Raw genomic sequence first — 18,703 nt, forward strand, 5'->3', positions numbered from 1 at the left:
TGCCCTTTTTTCGATCCCCTGCCACCTTTAAAACTGAAAGGACGAGATATCGCCTAGAGTGGGGGTGAATAGGCATTTAAAAAATCTTACGGATTTGGCTTGTAAGAATGCGGAATTAAACTAACGTTTATTTTACAAGCACAAATCCTAAATATGCTAGGCTCACCTAAGTGCAACAACAACAACTAGAGCTAAACAAGATAGACACAAGATATATGTAACTCAAGTGATAACAAGATATATGTATTTCAATCACGATGGCTATCACAAGGAAAGTAAGCTCGGGTATAGAAATAACCGAGGCACGCGGAGACGAAGATGTATTCTCGTGTTCTCTTCCTTTGCAAGAAGGTACGTCACATTTGGAGGGGTGGAGGTCCCACGAAGGATTCCCTAACGCCACGAAGGCTCACCCTATTCTCCGAGCCTATCCCACAAAGGAATAGCCCTTTCCTTATGGCTAGCTTTTCCTCCACTCTGGAGATAGCAAGCTCCACAACACTTCACAAGCTCTACGTAGGAGAAGCCCGGGCCTCTTCACAATCTTCCACGAAGAGGTCACCGGGACATCAACCAAGCCAACTAGGAGGTCACCCTCCAAGAGTAACAAGCTCACGGTCTCTCACTCGAACTAATCGTGGTGGAGAGCTCAACACTATGCAATGATGCAAAGCAAGAACACTAGAGGTGTTCAAATCCTTCACACTCAAATCCCACCAAAGCAACAAATGCTAGGATGAGATTAGAGAGGAAGAACAATGGAGGAAATCAACAAATGACTCCAAGATCTAGATGCGAAGAGTTCTCCTCACTTAGAGGAGAACTGGATTGGTGGAGGTTGTAGATCTAGATCTCCTCTTGCAGATCCCACAAGAATATGCAAGAATCATAGGAGGGAAGGGAGAGGAAGCAAGCTCAAGAGGTTCAATAATGGTGGTCAAAAACATGCTCAACAACCCTTGAAAATTGTTGGGGAAGAAGTCCTGTAATATCCCAGGTAATGGGGTTACAAAAATAGGGGAAACAGATGTGTGCATTGCATTCATGCATAGAAAATCTGGAGAATTTTCGCGCTTTAAAGTAAAAACAGATCACGATGAATCGAAGTTTCACTTGACCTTGGTGGAATTGAAGTAGCTCAACAAGTCAAGCGCTATAAACCTCAATGTGACTTTGTTAAAACCTTGTTTTGGGTAGAGATTATTTGATCTAAGGGGTTAGATCAAATGGAATTAATAATCAACACAACAACACTTTACTCAATGATCAATTGCTTGACCTTATTAAAGATCATAATATGGTAATCATTGCCATGACACAATAACATCTTTTCAATTACAAACCAAGTAACAATAATTGGGAAACCATTCTTCACTTATCTTTTCCATGTCTTAAACTAATCCTTAATCCTAACATGAACCTCATGGTGTTCATTTTACTTAATTATTGGAAACATAACAAGAAGATCAACCCTATAAATATATATCTTCCTATTCCAAGATATTATATTCAAACCCTCATCTTTATGAGATAACCAAATACCAAATGGAATAAGACTATATCCATGACTTAGTGAAATAAGGAGTGGAATCATCCAACTAAGATAGACAATTGAATCTTTAGCTCAGCAACCTAAATAAATATTAGGAGTACACCATAAACCCTAAGAACTTGAGGTAGAGATATTAAGAACAAGTGGATCAAGCCTAATCCATGATTATACTCTTGAGGTATGTGAGAATAAGTTAAACCCTAATAGGATAAGCAGGTATCATCCCCCACATGAAATTATAGGGAGATCACTAGTATGTAACCATAGGCTTATATCCTAACTTTAACTTGGGAATCACTTGGTGATCACAGATACAATTCTACCACATTTACATTCCACCTATTCTTCACTTAAGAACCACAAGAAAACATTTAGAGTCAAACTCTATACTCTAAATGGTGAGAAACCATCCATCCATGTGACCAAAGTTAACTATAAAAAGAACTATAACCAATGTAGTTACTTAAATGATAAATTGTGGTTAATAATAGAAGCCAATTGGTAGAAGATAAATCTAATTCTCAGATCTTTAGTAATTAGGGAAGCACATGAAATATTGAGCAAGTAAACACCTTACCATGGTTAGGGGAGATTAAACCCTAGCACATGCAATATGGAGACACCTCATCTTTATAACCTAAAATTATTTCTCAACTCTAGTTTATGTATCACTATGGTGATCATGATATAAGCCCATGCTATAATTGAGATTCAAACCAAATGCCATTAGGTAAATATCATTAGAACCCTAATGGTTCATTAATTAAATACAATGTTTCAATTATAAAACATAAGAGCCACCTAATGCTAAACCCTATAAGTAAACCATATGTGTAGTGATCAACCATTTATCTTTGTAACCAAGATAAACCATGATGGAAACAATCCCTACTTGAGATACTTTCTAATGTAGTGATAGTAATAATCTTAACAAGAGGGTTGTACTAGAAATGATAAAACCCTAATAAATAAGGTTCACATAAAGTCATATGCAAGGGGCTAAATTCTCAATTTAGAGACCAAACCCTAATGATAAACTCTAAAACACTTAGAGTAGAAATTATCAATTCTAATAATTTCAAACAGAGTTGATTACACAAGAAAAAGAAAATTAAAATGAGTGCATAAAATCATGATTAATAAAAGTTTGCAATGTAGCTCACACATATTAAATGTTTATCCCAAAAACAATACAGGAAAGCATTCATCCTTTAATAGTCCTACTGAAATTCAAATTATTTGATACCTGCATAATATCACATGATTTAAATTTGAATTAAAACAAGAATTATAAAACAGAATTGAAAACAGAAAATAGGAAAAAGCAAAAAGAGGAAAAATAGAGAGAAGCTCACTCGGCCACCGCACCCCAGAGCATCACAGGTCCACCGAAGCCCACCTTCTCAGCCCAACAACAGCCCACGTACCCCTTCGGCAGAAAAATAAAAAGGAGGAGCTCGTCCTCATCTTCTTCTCGCGTGGAGGCCAGCACGAAGCCGTGCTTCGATTCTCCTGGCCGCTGGCGCCCTCTCCTTCATCGGCGTTGTGACGAGGCTTGCTCCTGCGCCCTATAAAAGCTCTGTGACAAGCATTGGCCCGAGTTCTTCTCTCTTTCTGCTCAATTTCCGCCCAAACCGAAACCCTTTCCCGTACAGTTCCCGGCTATCGCCGCCGGTAAGGACCTCCCCGAGCTTCGCCGTGGACACCAGCAGCATCGCCGTCCTCGACTTGCTCTACCTGCAAAAGGAATCGAGCTGGGGCGACCCGTAGCGCCATCGTCGACACCATCTTCTCCGACGGCCGACGCCATTAAATCCGGCGAGCCAGACCTCCATCGACCACGCCGTCAAGCGCTACGTGCTCCTGGTGAGCTATTGAACCCCGTAGCGTACTTGGCTCGCTCGATTGCTCGCCGTAGCACCGCCGCGTCGGTAACCCGTGAGCTCTGCCGCCGCTCCTCGCCGCCGGGCACGCTCCGGTGACCAAACCTGAGCGGCGCCACCATCAGGAGGTTCGCCTCGGCGTCCTCGTTCCAATGAACCTACACACGCCCCCGCGGGAACCCTGTATCGCCGGCGACGTTCACCACTGGCCGCCGGCAGAGCACCTGGTTGCCACATCGGCACCACGTGGCAGCCAACGTGGCGTAGGCCCACCGATCGCGTGGCTCGCGGGTAGACTAGCTGGGTGCAGATAGTTAATTTCTGTTTAAATTTAAATCTCATTATTCCAGAAACTTTACATGAATTTATAAAAATCATATTAACTCAGAAAAATGAGAATAATATATCAAAATTCTTAGAAAAGAAAAATCTATCCAATAAAAATATAATATGAAATTTTTATTTTTAATAAAAATTTAGTTATTTATTACTGGTTAATTAAGCCTTTTCCTTTAATTCTAAATACAATTAAAAATTCAGAAATTAAGAAACCACTTGTAAATTAAATAAAACCAGTAAGCAAATAAAGAAAACATGAAAATTAATTTTCTTTATTTATTATTTTGTTAAATCCTTATTATTGGAATTTAAACCCTAATTAATAATTACATTAATTATTAAGTCCTTAAAAATAATAAAATGCCATAGTCCAATATTGTTTTAAATTCAAAGATAGTAACAACTTCAACTCCATAACCAATTTATTACACTAAGAGTGGCATCACAAATACAAAACCCTTATTCTATGATGAATAAGGATCACAACCTCATCATTCCATGTGAAACCCTATAACCCTAAATGCTATCAGGAACCCTAGTTTCAATGATTACATGTGAACCCTAAATTGCTCCTAACCTAAACCCTAGGTTAGGGCATGTGATCATGGTACCTTATTACAAATCATCGAACCACAGTAGCAACTAAATACTTGTCTTGGACACATAAAATGTAGAAGACCTATCACTAATATATAGGTATCCCATGTGTTCATCCTCATCAGACCTAAATAATCAAATAAGGGCAACCAAATGCAAACCCTAGCTCCTATCCTTAAAGATATCAATTTTAATTAACCATGCTTAGCATCACACCATTATGATGAACCCTAATAGCAACCATGCCCATTATCATGCACCACATAACCATACTCCACTAAACCCCATTAGTGTGAGATAATTATTAAACATCCTATTTAGGAAACCACCATTCCTTACTTAGTAGATCCAATAGCAAACCTAGACAACCTCAACCCTAATTGATATACTTCTTATTATTTAAGAAGTATGTTCTTCAAAAGTTATTCTTTTGAAGAAAATAAGGAATCATCACCAACCCTGCGTACAAGGACCTATAAACCCTAGTCAGCTATTATTAGCAAGATAAACCAACCTTGACAACAACCATGTATAATGAATTGCTTAGGATGCCTAGGCTTAACTTAACCTTACAAGCCCTAGGTGTCGATGAGTCCAACATTGTTGTGATCCATCTAACACTTACTCCAAAAACTACTTGGAACCATAATAAATTATAGAACTCGACCAACCTAATTATCATACTTGCTCTTTATTAAAGAACATGTTCTTCAAAAGTTATTATTTTGAAGTATATGATAATTAATCCTTAACCATGCCATCTAGTACTAAAAATGACCACTGTTCTTTACTTGATAACATTATGCCAATTATCATTCTTTGTGTGCTCAATTGATTATTATTCTTTATTGTCTACCTGTTGATAATACCAAGTAATCACACCTGAATAAGAACCTTGTATGTTAATCACTCTAAAAGTGCAACACACCCTAAACCAATCATTTCAACTCACTAATCCTAAATCATCGAGGTTAGGTCACGCTTAGAGCGATCGCATCTCATACTTATGCATTATTGCATCCTTGCCAATCTTTTAAACATCGTCCTTACCGGACGATGATGCTATTTCAGAATTTGGAGTTACTCGCAGTATCGAAGACCTTGCCTCGCATAATCTTGCAGCCAAGAAAGGCAAGTTCATCACTTGCTCATGTCATTTGAGTATTTCTATCAAATTACTTGCAAAGTATTATGGTTATCACTATTGCATAAAAATCAAAACCACTACTTTCATAACTATGAATATGACTATGTGGTGGGCAATGGAACCATGGATTGTGTTGATATGGTGGAGGTTCCATTGCACGGGTTTATATCCATCTAGGATTAAACAACAAATGTCGCCAGTGATTCTTGTGCCGTAATACCCGTGTTAACCATAAGATCCGGAGTGGGACGGAGTAGTCAAAAGTGTTTCCACCTCTCGTTCATCAATGGATGCGCTTTACCGTAGACACTTGTATCTGGTCGAGGCAAGCGGTTGGTCGGGAAGCCTTAAGTCCCCACGGCATAGTCCGTAGACACTTGTCGCTCGAAGTGCAAGCGGTTGGCCGGGGAAGCCTTAAGTCCCCACGGTATTGCGGTCTATGATGGGTTGCAGCTACCGGCGAAGGAGTTTGGTTAACGAGTCCCAAACTCGTTGTCGTGGTCGGGGTCCACCCGTGAGTGGGAATAATGGGACCGGCGAGGACCCGTGGTCGGGGTATGCAACAAAGGGTGGGTGTTCGAGGTAGCGGAGGAACATGATTGGCTAGACCTTATACCGGGCCTCACACCATAGGAAGTGTGGACGGGTCATTCCGGTTGGCACCAAGGTTAAGATCTCTTATGGGTAAAGCAACACACCTCTCGCGAGTGTAAAGAACCGTGACTCCGTCACTCCCCGTTCCGGATATGGAACCGCGAACGCCGCCGAAAGGAACTCCATGAAGATCTAGTAAACCAGTGAAGGCTGACGGACATAGTTCTTCTGAATAAAAACAACCTTTTGAAGAAATGATTATGAAAACCTACATTGGTATTAGACTTTCTGGTCTAATGCCGTAGCTAGTGCATTAAACACCTCTTTCCTATAATGAACTTGTTGAGTACGCTCGTACTCATCCCACTCTTAAATCCCCTGCTTAGATATGGAGGCATCGAAGGAGGACCTACAGGGCAACTCGAAGGTCGAGGAGTCAACAACTACTTCAAGAGACAAGACCTCGTCGGAGGAGTCAGATACCAAATACATCAAGGAGAAAACCTAGTTTAGCCATAGAAGGGAACTAGTTTCCTAAACCTAGCTCCTACTTAGATAGAATCTATTCATAGCCTCTATAGCTAGTTAAATACTCTACAAATAGAGTTCGTGATAGGATTAGACCACGAGTCGTTCTTCTGGAGTTTATTTGCAGTTTTACCTCATTGTAAAGTAGGAGGCTGTGATGATCTTTTGTAAAGAGTCTGTGTTGTAAATCTATAGACCTGCCTTGGACCCGCATATGTTTCTGTTGTACCACTCTGAGCGATATAGTACTAGTGAAACGGTGTTTCATTGGTGTTATATCAGACTTGCATACTACACCATGCAGTGGTATGCCGGGTCACCACAGCTTGGTATCGTAGCAAATGCTTTGACCTTAGGATTAAAACCCTTTAAAGGAGACCTATAGGATTGGTAGTGTCTATAGGAAGTTGTCCTAGGTAAACCAAATAATTCTTATGACTTGAGATGGATATTCACTTGAGAATAATCCTGACACACTTGAGTCAACATTTCTTACCTAACTTACCAAGATAAATTAAAGTTAGCTAGTTAATCCCAAACATATAGTACACAATTAAGTCCTTAGAACAACAGATGAGTAGATCACAGTTGGTATACAATACATGGTAGTCCAAAGAGAGGATACAACCATAAGGAAGATATCCTATTGGAAGGTGTGTACCAACACATGTTATAGTTAAATAAGAATTACTCAGACCTGTACTAGAAGTAATATCAAGTGATGAAGATAATTAAGATATCCTAATAGAAAATGTAGACCCAGGTAAGTAATGAGTAAGTAAAATTTTCTAGACGTGTGAAACAATTGATAGTAAGTAATAACTCTGAGTTATATGAGGTACTATAGACCATGACGAGTCAATCATGGGAAATAAGGAAGAGTGATAGGAATACTATATGTCTAGTTATATGGTAAAGTCACTAATCATATATGATTCACCTGAGAATCGTTATGTGATGGACTAGAACATCATAAATACTTAGGAGGAGTACAATAATAAGCTAGATGTTAAACAATAGTGTAAGAATTATGTTCCAAAACCATGGGAAGTGTGCCAAGCACATCAGGACCGTAGTCTTAGGATAAAAACACTAGGAAGTATAGGAACTATGCTCTAATAGTTAGGAGTTTAGAGTAGCTATATCAGAATCTAGTGATAGCATGTGAAGTAGTCCTCAACAAAATAGAAGCTAAGTTAGAAGTTCCAAAGGAAATTAGGTTAACCTTAACTATCCTAGACCACTTTGTTTCAAGTTTATCTCATTGCAAATGTGCAATTAAGGTAAAGGTTGAGACAAATAGTAGAATTCCCTATATTCGTGCTAAGTATCACGAAATAAACCTATATTATGTGGTGTTATATACTACACATCGCAGCCTGATGTTTAGAGATGTCTTACTCAACAATCACATTCAGGCTTGTGATGATGTGTATTATAAGCACAAAGCTGAATCTTCTTGGATTTTATTGGATTTTCATTGATTGACTAGATCCATACATGAAGTTCGACTTTGATATGCAAATGCATGTTGCAATATCAAGTTCTGACTTGATGCTATAGATCTAGAGGGTAATAGTATTCGTGTGAGGAAGCGACGAATTCTGGAAGATTCCGAAGACAAGATGAAGGTTCATCGGAGAAATGAAGTAAAGTTGTGGGAAGTAACCACAATACTCTGAAAGAAGTACAATCAGAACTCATGCTTACCTCAACAGAGGAGTACTTTAGTGCAGAAGAAGCATGAAGGTGAGAAATATGATGATTATGGTGAAGCTCAAGCAGATCCATAGTCAACATAGAAGAGAGAATGCATGGGAAATCACTTAGGATACTATATTCATAGTGTCAACTAGTGGTTTTCTTGCAAAATAAACCCTGAAGGAAGGAAGATAACCTATCAAAACATAGCAGATATAAGAAGACCATAGTTGATATCAAAAGACCACAATTGGTATAGTATCAATACTACGAGATAAAGTAGAAGATGTCTCGTCCAGTTGATCAGAACCTATAATAGAATCCAATTTTAGATATCAAATAGCCACAATTGGTCAAAAGTGTCGCAGTGATTCTTGTGCCGTAATACCCGTGTTAACCATAAGATCCGGAGTGGGACGGAGTAGTCAAAAGTGTTTCCACCTCTCGTTCATCAACGGATGCGCTTTACCGTACACACTTGTATCTGTCAGGGCAAGCGGTTGGCTCGGGAAGCCTTAAGTCCCCACGGCATAGTCCGTAGACACTTGTCGCTCGAAGTGCAAGCGGTTGGCTGGGGAAGCCTTAAGTCCCCACGGTATTGCGGTCTATGATGGGTTGCAGCTACCGGCGAAGGAGTTTGGTTAACGAGTCCCAAGCCGTTGTCGTGGTCGGGGTCCACCCGTGAGTGGGAATAATGGGACCGGCGAGGACCCGTGGTCGGGGTATGCAACAAAGGGTGGGTGTTCGAGGTAGCGGAGGAACATGATTGGCTAGACCTTATACCGGGCCTCACACCATAGGAAGTGTGGACGGGTCATTCCCGGTTGGCACCAAGGTTAAGATCTCTTATGGGTAAAGCAACACACCTCTGCAGAGTGTAAAGAACCGTGACTCGTCACTCCCTGTTCCGGATATGGAACTGCGAACGCTGCCGGAAAGGAGCTCCATGAAGTTCTAGTAAACCGGTGAAGGCTAACGGACATAGTTCTTCCGAATAAAAGCAACCTCTTGAAGAAATGATTATGAAAACCTGCATTGGTATTAGACTTTCCGGTCTAATGCCGTAGCTAGTGCATTAAACACCTCTTTCCTATAATGAACTTGTTGAGTACGCTCGTACTCATCCCACTCTTAAATCCCCGGCTTAGATATGGAGGCATCGAAGGAGGACCTACAGTGCAACTCGAAGGTCGAGGAGTCAACAACTACTTCAAGAGACAAGACCCTGTCAGAGGAGTCAGATACCAAATACATCAAGGAGAAAACCTAGTTTAGCCATAGAAGGGAACTAGTTTCCTAAACCTAGCTCCTACTTAGATAGAATCTATTCATAGCCTCTATAGCTAGTTAAATACTCTACAAATAGAGTTCGTGATAGGATTAGACCACGAGTCGTTCTTCTGGAGTTTATTTGCAGTTTTACCTCATTGTAAAGTAGGAGGTCGTGATGATCTTTTGTAAAGAGTCCGTGTTGTAAATCTATAGACCTGCCTTGGACCCGCATATGTTTCTGTTGTACCACTCTGAGCGATATAGTACTAGTGAAACGGTGTTTCATTGGTGTTATATCAGACTTGCATACTACACCATGCAGTGGTATGCCGGGTCACCACAAGTCCCTTTTATAGCCAAACAAAATATGACCGTTTGGGGCAGATCTGGGAGTTTTTCATGCAGCCTGGTCAACCGGGCCGAAACCGGGCCAGGGACCAGGCCGCCTGGCGGGAGAGCCGGTCAGACCGGGCCAGGGACCGGGCGGCCCTGAGAGCCCCCTGGAAACCGTCCGGTTGGCACCGGTGTGGGAGCCGGTCTGTGCCGGACAAGCCGGTGAGACAGCCGGCGCCACCGGGCCAAACATGAAAACATGTTTTACAAAAACCATGATAACCTTTGCGTCCGGACTCCGATTTCGATGATCTTGGGCTTGTTTGAATCAGAACAACAAGCCCTACAACTTTACGCATAGAAACATCATTGTCCACCCACGGAGTAAAAACCACAAGATGAATGTTTTGACCTATCTATAAAAGAGACACCGGTAAAACCTCCAAGCTCGAAAACGCGATAGAAGATGCATACGAATTCCGTTTTCGATGAACTTGGGCTTGTTGTAAAGCTAGCAACAAGCTTAAGAACCTCGCACAGAGAAACACCAAGAAGCAACAAGATTTATGGAATGCAAAGCATGCAAAGGGTTGAGCTCCCTAAGACGATGTGATCAAGTTACCCAACCGAAAGCCCCTCTTGATAGTGCGGCTATGTATCCTATAACCCGGTCTCCCAACAACCACCTTGAGACTGGTAAAAGGGAAACCTAGCAAGGACATACCTTTGCCTTGCACATACCTCTTGATATTGATGATAACTTGTTCAAGCTCCACTCAAGCCAGAATGCCTCACTTGATCATTGTTGCTTCGTGAAGACTCACAAATGCTCCCCCATACACCATGATGGGAAAGCTCCATTGATGCACATCTTCACATGTACATTATCACCAAATGGACGACAAGTTTCAAGCATATGATACTCTTGAGATGCTCAACTTGAACTTGCCCAACTCAACCTTGATGACGATCACCACTTGACGTCATCCTCTCATGGGCTATATGAGATCTCATTTTTGATGCATGCCCATGAAAAGATACCTAACCCACATAGACAACACAAGGGAACATATATGATGGGTTAGTTCATAAAGCATAATTGGCACGGTGATACGCGTATAACACGCGTCCGTTGGGAACCCCAAGAGGAAGGTGTGATGCGTACAGCGGCAAGTTTTCCCTCAGTAAGAAACCAAGGTTTATCGAACCAGTAGGAGCCAAGAAGCACGTCGAAGGTTGATGGCGGCGAGATGTAGTGCGGCGCAACACCAGGGATTCCGGCGCCAACGTGGAACTCGCACAACACAACCAAAGTACTTTGCCCCAACGAAACAAGTGAGGTTGTCAATCTCACCGGCTTGCTTGTAACAAAGGATTAGATGTATAGTGTGGATGATGATTGTTTGCGTGAAAACAATAAAACAAGTATTGCAAGTAGATTGTATTCAATGTAAAAGAATGGACCGGGGTCCACAGTTCACTAGAGGTGTCTCTCCCATAAGATAAATAGCATGTTGGGTGAACAAATTACAGTCGGGCAATTGACAAATAGAGAGGGTATGACCATGCACATACATGATATGATGAGTATTGTGAGATTTAATTGGGCATTACGACAAAGTACATAGACCGCTATCCAGCATGCATCTATGCCTAAAAAGTCCACCTTCAGGTTATCATCTGAACCCCTTCCAGTATTAAGTTGCAAACAACAGACAATTGCATTAAGTATATGGTGCGTAATGTAATCAATAACTACATTCTCGGACATAGCATCAATGTTTTATCCCTAGTGGCAACAACACATCTACAACCTTAGAACTTTCTGTCACTGTCCCAGATTTAATGGAGGCATGAACCCACTATCGAGCATAAATACTCCCTCTTGGAGTTAAGAGCAAAAACTTGGCCAGAGCCTCTACTAATAACGGAGAGCATGCAAGATCATAAACAACACATAGGTAATAGATTGATAATCAACATAACATAGTATTCTCTATCCATCGGATCCCGACAAACACAACATATAGAATTACGAGATAGATGATCTTGATCATGTTAGGCAGCTCACAAGATCCGACAATGAAGCACATGAGGAGAAGACGACCATCTAGCTACTGCTATGGACCTATAGTCCAGGGGTGAACTACTCACTCATCACTCCGGAGGCGACCATGGCAATGAAGAGTCCTCCGGGAGATGATTCCCCTCTCCGGCAGGGTGCCGGAGGCGATCTCCAGAATCCCCCGAGATGGGATTGGCGGCGGCGGCGTCTCGCAAGGTTTTCCGTATCGTGGCTCTCGGCATCGGGGGTTTCGCGACGAAGGCTTTAAGTAGGCGGAAGGGTAACGCGGGGGCCACACGAGGGCCCCACACACCAGGGCCGCGCGTCCAAGACCCGGGCCGCGCCGCCCGTGGTGGCGGCGCCTCGTGGCCCCACTTCCTTTCCCCTCGGTCTTCCGGAAGCTTCGTGCAAAAATAGGACCCCGGGCGTTGATTTCGTCCAATTCCGAGAATATTTCCTTACTAGGATTTCTGAAACCAAAAACAGCAGAAAACAACAACTGGCTCTTCGGCATCTCGTTAATAGGTTAGTGCCGGAAAATGCATAAATACGACATATAATGTGTATAAAACATGTAGATATCATCAATAATGTGGCATGGAACATAAGAAATTATCGATACGTCGGAGACGTATCGCATCCCCAAGCTTAGTTCCTGCTCGTCCCGAGCAGTAAACGATAACAAAGATAATTTCGGAGTGACATGCCATCATAACCTTGATCATACTATTGTAAGCATATGTAATGAATGCAGCGATCAAAACAATGGTAATGACATGAGTAAACAACTGAATCATAAAGCAAAGACTTTTCATGAATAGTACTTCAAGACAAGCATCAATAAGTCGTGCATAAGAGTTAACTCATAAAGCAATAAATCAAAGTAAAGGTATTGAAGCAATACAAAGGAAGATTAAGTTTCAGCGGTTGCTTTCAACTTGTAACATGTATATCTCATAGATATTGTCAATGTAGAGTAATATAACAAGTGCAATATGCAAGTATGTAGGAATCAATGCACAGTTCACACAAGTGTTTGCTTCTTGAGGTGGAGAGAGATAGGTGAACTGACTCAACATAAAAGTAAAAGAAAGGCCCTTCCCAGAGGGAAGCATTGATTGCTATATTTGTGCTAGAGCTTTGGTTTTAAAAATAAGAAACAATTTTGTCAACGGTAGTAATAAAGCATATGTATCATGTAAATTATATCTTACAAGTTGCAAGCCTCATGCATAGTATACTAATAGTGCCCGCACCTTGTCCTAATTAGCTCGGATTACCGGGATTATCGCAATACACATGTTTTAACCAAGTGTCACAAAGGGGTACCTCCATGCCGCCTCGTACAAAGGTCTAAGGAGAAAGCTCGCATTTGGATTTCTCGCTTTTGATTATTCTCAACTTAGACATCCATACCGGGACAACATAGACAACAGATAATGGACTCCTCTTTAATGCATAAGCATGTAGCAACAATTAATGTTCTCATATGAGATTGAGGATATATGTCCAAAACTGAAACTTCCACCATGATTCATGGCTTTAGTTAGCGGCCCAATGTTCTTCTCTAACAATATGCATGCTCTAACCATTAAATGAGTGGTAAATCTCCCTTACTTCAGACAAGACGGACATGCATAGCAACTCACATGATATTCAACAAAGAGTAGTTGATGGCGTCCCCAGGAACATGGTTATCGCACAACAAGCAACTTAATAAGAGATAAAGTGCATAAGTACATATTCAATACCACAATAGTTTTTAGGCTATTTGTCCCATGAGCTATATATTGCAAAGGTAAAGAATGGAAATTTTAAAGGTAGCACTCAAGCAATTTACTTTGGAATGGCGGAGAAATACCATGTAGTAGGTAGGTATGGTGGACACAAATGGCATAGTGGTTGGCTCAAGGATTTTGGATGCGGGAGAAGTATTCCCTCTCGATACAAGGTTTAGGCTAGCAAGGTTATTTGAAACAAACACAAGGATGAACCGGTGCAGCAAAACTCACATGAAAGACATATTGTAAACATTATAAGACTCTACACCGTCTTCCTTGTTGTTCAAACTCAATACTAGAAATTATCTAGACTTTAGAGAGACCAAATATGCAAACCAAATTTAGCAAGCTCTAGGTGTTTCTTCATTAATAGGTGCAAAGTATATGATGCAAGAGCTTAAACATGAGCACAAAAATTGCCAAGTATCAAATTATTCAAGACATTTTAGAATTACTACATGTAGCATTTCCCAATTCCAACCATATAACAATTTAACAAAAAAGATTCAACCTTCGCCATGAATACTATGAGTAAAGCCTAAGGACATATTTGTCCATATGCAACAGCGAGGAGCGTGTCTCTCTCCCACACAATGAATGCTAGGATCCATTTTATTCAAACAAAAACAAAAACAAACCGACGCTCCAAGCAAAGCACATAAGATGTGATGGAATAAAAATATAGTTTCAGGGAGGAACCTGATAATGTTGTCGATGAAGAAGGGGATGCCTTGGGCATCCCCAAGCTTAGACGCTTGAGTCTTCTTAGAATATGCGGGGGTGAACCACTGGGCATCCCCAAGCATAGAGCTTTCACTCTCCTTGATCATATTGTATCATTCTCCTCTCTTGATCCTTGAAAACTTCCTCCACACCAAACTCGAAACAACTCATTAGAGGGTTAGTGCACAATAAAAATTCACATGTTCAGAGGTGACACAATCATTCTTAACACTTCGGACATTGCACAAAGCTACTGGACATTAATGGAACAAAGAAATTCATCCATCATAGCAAAAGAGGCAATGCGAAATAAAAGGCATAATCTGTCAAAACAGAACAAGTCCGTAAAGATGGATTTTATTGAGGCACCAGACTTGCTCAAATGAAAATTCCCAAATTGAATGAAAGTTGCGTACATATCCGAGGATCACGCATGTAAATTGGCATATTTTTATGAGCTACCTACAGAGAGGCAGGTCGAAATTCGTGACGAGCAAAGAAATCGTTTCACGCGCAGTAATCCAAATCTAGTATGAACCTTACTATCAACGACTTTACTTGGCACAATAATGCACAAAACTAAGATAAGGAGAGGTTGCTACAGTAGTAAACAACTTCCAAGACTCAAAATATAAAATAAAATACTGTAGTAAAAACATGGGTTGTCTCCCATAAGCGCTTTTCTTTAACGCCTTTCAGCTAGGCGCAGAAAGTGTATATCAAGTATTATCAAGAGACGGATTATTGACATCATTACCGGGGGTGTTGGGAGTTTTCTCAACCATGCATAGTATGCTGGATACATAAGTTTCAGCGGCTCCCTTTTCATTAGTCTTGGGCTTGCTACTCTCATCAAACAAATTTTCAGGAACAAGCCAAGCATAATTATCATCTAGAGCTTCGTGCATCGCTAGGAGCTTACATGGTATTGGTGATTTAATCTCCCCACCATCATTAATATTATTAGTGTACCTTATTCTATCCATGTCCATCTTTTCAAGTGTTCTTTTAAAATCTGGGAATGAACCAAGTTTCTTGTGCTTAATAAAAACTTTTCTAGCTTCTTTAGCTATATCTGCAAATTCTCGCACTAAGACTTTTAGAACAAAATCTCTCTTCTCTCCCCGCTCCATATCAGAAAATGTAAGAAACATGTGCTGTATCATGGGGTTGAGACTAATAAATCTAGCTTCCATCATGCGTACCAAACAAACAGAGGCATCTTCATAAGTAGGAACAGCTTTTGCAAGGGGTATATCTTTAAGATCTTCATGCATACTAACATGGGTGAATTTTTTTTCTATATTATCTCTTCCAATTATAGACCCTTGTCCCACAGGTATATCTTTTACAGTAAAATTAAAATGAAACATGTTGAAATAAGTAAAGAAAATGCAAGTAACTAATTTTTTTGTGTTTTTCGATATAGAGAGCAAGACAGTAAATAAAGTAAAGCTAGCAACTAATTTTTGTGTGTTTTGATATAATGCAGCAAACAAAGTAGTAAATAAAATAAAGCAAGACAAAAACAAAGTAAAGAAATTGGATTGTGGAGACTCCCCTTGCAGCGTGTCTTGATCTCCCCGGCAACGGCGCCAGAAAAAGAGCTTGATACGCGTACAACACGCGTCCGTTGGGAACCCCAAGAGGAAGGTGTGATGCGTACGAGCGGCAAGTTTTCCTCGTAAGAAACCAAGGTTTATCGAACCAGTAGGAGCCAAGAAGCACGTCGAAGGTTGATGGCGGCGAGATGTAGTGCGGCGCAACACCGGGGATTCCGGCGCCAACGTGGAACCTGCACAACACAACCAAAGTACTTTGCCCCAACGAAACAGTGAGGTTGTCAATCTCACCGGCTTGTTGTAACAAAGGATTAGATGTATAGTGTGGATGATGATTGTTTGCAGAAAATAGTAAAACAAGTATTGCAGTAGATTGTATTCAATGTAAAAGAATGGACCAGGGTCCACAGTTCACTAGAGGTGTCTCTCCCATAAGATAAATAACATGTTGGGTGAACAAATTATAGTCGGGCAATTGACAAATAGAGAGGGCATGACCATGCACATACATGATATGATGAGTATTGTGAGATTTAATTGGGTATTACGACAAAGTACATAGACCGCTATCCAGACATGCATCTATGCCTAAAAAGTCCACCTTCGGAGTTATCATCCGAACCCCTTCCAGTATTAAGTTGCAAACAACACACAATTGCATTAAGTATGGTGCGTAATGTAATCAATAACTACATCCTCTGGACATAGCATCAATGTTTTATCCCTAGTGGCAACAAGCACATTCACAACCTTAGAACTTTTCGTCACTCGTCCTGCATTTAATGGAGGCATGAACCCACTATCGAGCATAAATACTCCCTCTTGGAGTTAAGAGCGAAAACTTGGCCGAGCCTCTACTAATAACGGAGAGCATGCAAGATCATAAACAACACATAAGTAATAGATTGATAATCAACATAACATAGTATTCTCTATCCATCGGATCCCGACAAACACAACATATAGAATTACGGATAGATGATCTTGATCATGTTAGGCAGCTCACAAGATCCGACAATGAAGCACATGAGGAGAAGACGACCATCTAGCTACTCGCTATGGACCCATAGTCCAGGGGTGAACTACTCACTCATCACTCCGGAGGCGACCATGGCGGTGAAGAGTCCTCCGGGAGATGATTCCCCTCTCCGGCGAGGTGCCGGAGGCGATCTCCGAATCCCCCGAGATGGGATTGGCGGCGGCGGCGTCTCAGTAAGGTTTTCCGTATCGTGGCTCTCGGTACTGGGGGTTTCGCGACGAAGGCTTTAAGTAGGCGGAAGGGCAACGCGGGGGGCCACACGAGGGCCCCACACACTAGGGCCGCGCGGCCAAGACCCAGGCCGCGCCGCCCTGTGGTGGCGGCGCCTCGTGGCCCCACTTCCTTCCCCCCTCGGTCTGCTGGAAGCTTCGTGCAAAAATAGGACCCTGGGCGTTGATTTCGTCCAATTCCGATAATATTTCCTTACTAGGATTTCTGAAACCAAAAACAGCAGAAAACAACAAATGGCTCTTCGGCATCTCGTTAATAGGTTAGTGCCGGAAAATGCATAAATACGACATATAATGTGTATAAAACATGTAGATATCATCAATAATGTGGCATGGAACATAAGAAATTATCGATACGTCGGAGACGTATCACACGGCTTACCATACCACATGACTTCTTGTGGCACATTCATCATGCTTCATGTGTTGACCAATCTTGAATCTATTCTTCACTCTTTGTATTGGTCAACCTTGTATATTCTCATGCTCTACCATACTATCTTGAGGTGTATAAATAATTCTCCATTTTTTTGCATGCTCTAAATCTTAGTCAATCCATAGCTCAACTCATGAGACTATCATGACACCGACTTAGAGCCATAACTTGAATTCTTCACTTGGAATCAAGCACTCAAGATCTTGATCATTCATTGCTTATCACATAATTAAGCTAGAGCATGGCAAATATTGAGCTCCACATAAGAACTCCTTCTTTATTTTTTATTCTTGATCATATCACATATATGTCTTCAAATCGATGATCTTGATGCCAATACTCAAGGTATATATTTTATCTTCATGGCATCCATACTTGAATCCAACACATGGAATACAGGTAGTACATATGGAATATTACTTCATATAAACTCAATGAAAACATTAGTCCATAGGGGTTGTCATTAATTACCAAAACCACACATAGGGGCAATATACCCTTACAATCTCCCCCATTTTGGTAATTGATGACAACCACAATAAGAGGGTTTATATAATGAATATTAGAAACAAGTATGCAACTTATCCGAGAATAAGTTGTATACAAGAGGTTGTATTTGATATGGTCAAGTAACACGAAGCTACTAGTCCATATCAAAACCAGCTCTACTCATACAACTACAACTAATGCAAGGGATGTGAGTAGATCCAACATATATAGAACAAGCTCCCCCACAATGTATGCACGTGTGGTGAACATGAATTCATTGCATACATTGTCAAGATCACACATTGTCAAGATTAACCTTCGGGATAGTTTCCACTATATATATAAAACCATGCAAGACATATAAATATGGAATGCATGAGAGGCAACACTTAAGCACAAACCAAACTTAAGTATAAAACCATTCCCTGAAAC

The sequence above is a fragment of the Lolium rigidum genome, chromosome 5 (genome assembly GCF_022539505.1).
Source record: "Lolium rigidum isolate FL_2022 chromosome 5, APGP_CSIRO_Lrig_0.1, whole genome shotgun sequence".
Lineage (NCBI taxonomy): Eukaryota > Viridiplantae > Streptophyta > Magnoliopsida > Poales > Poaceae > Lolium > Lolium rigidum.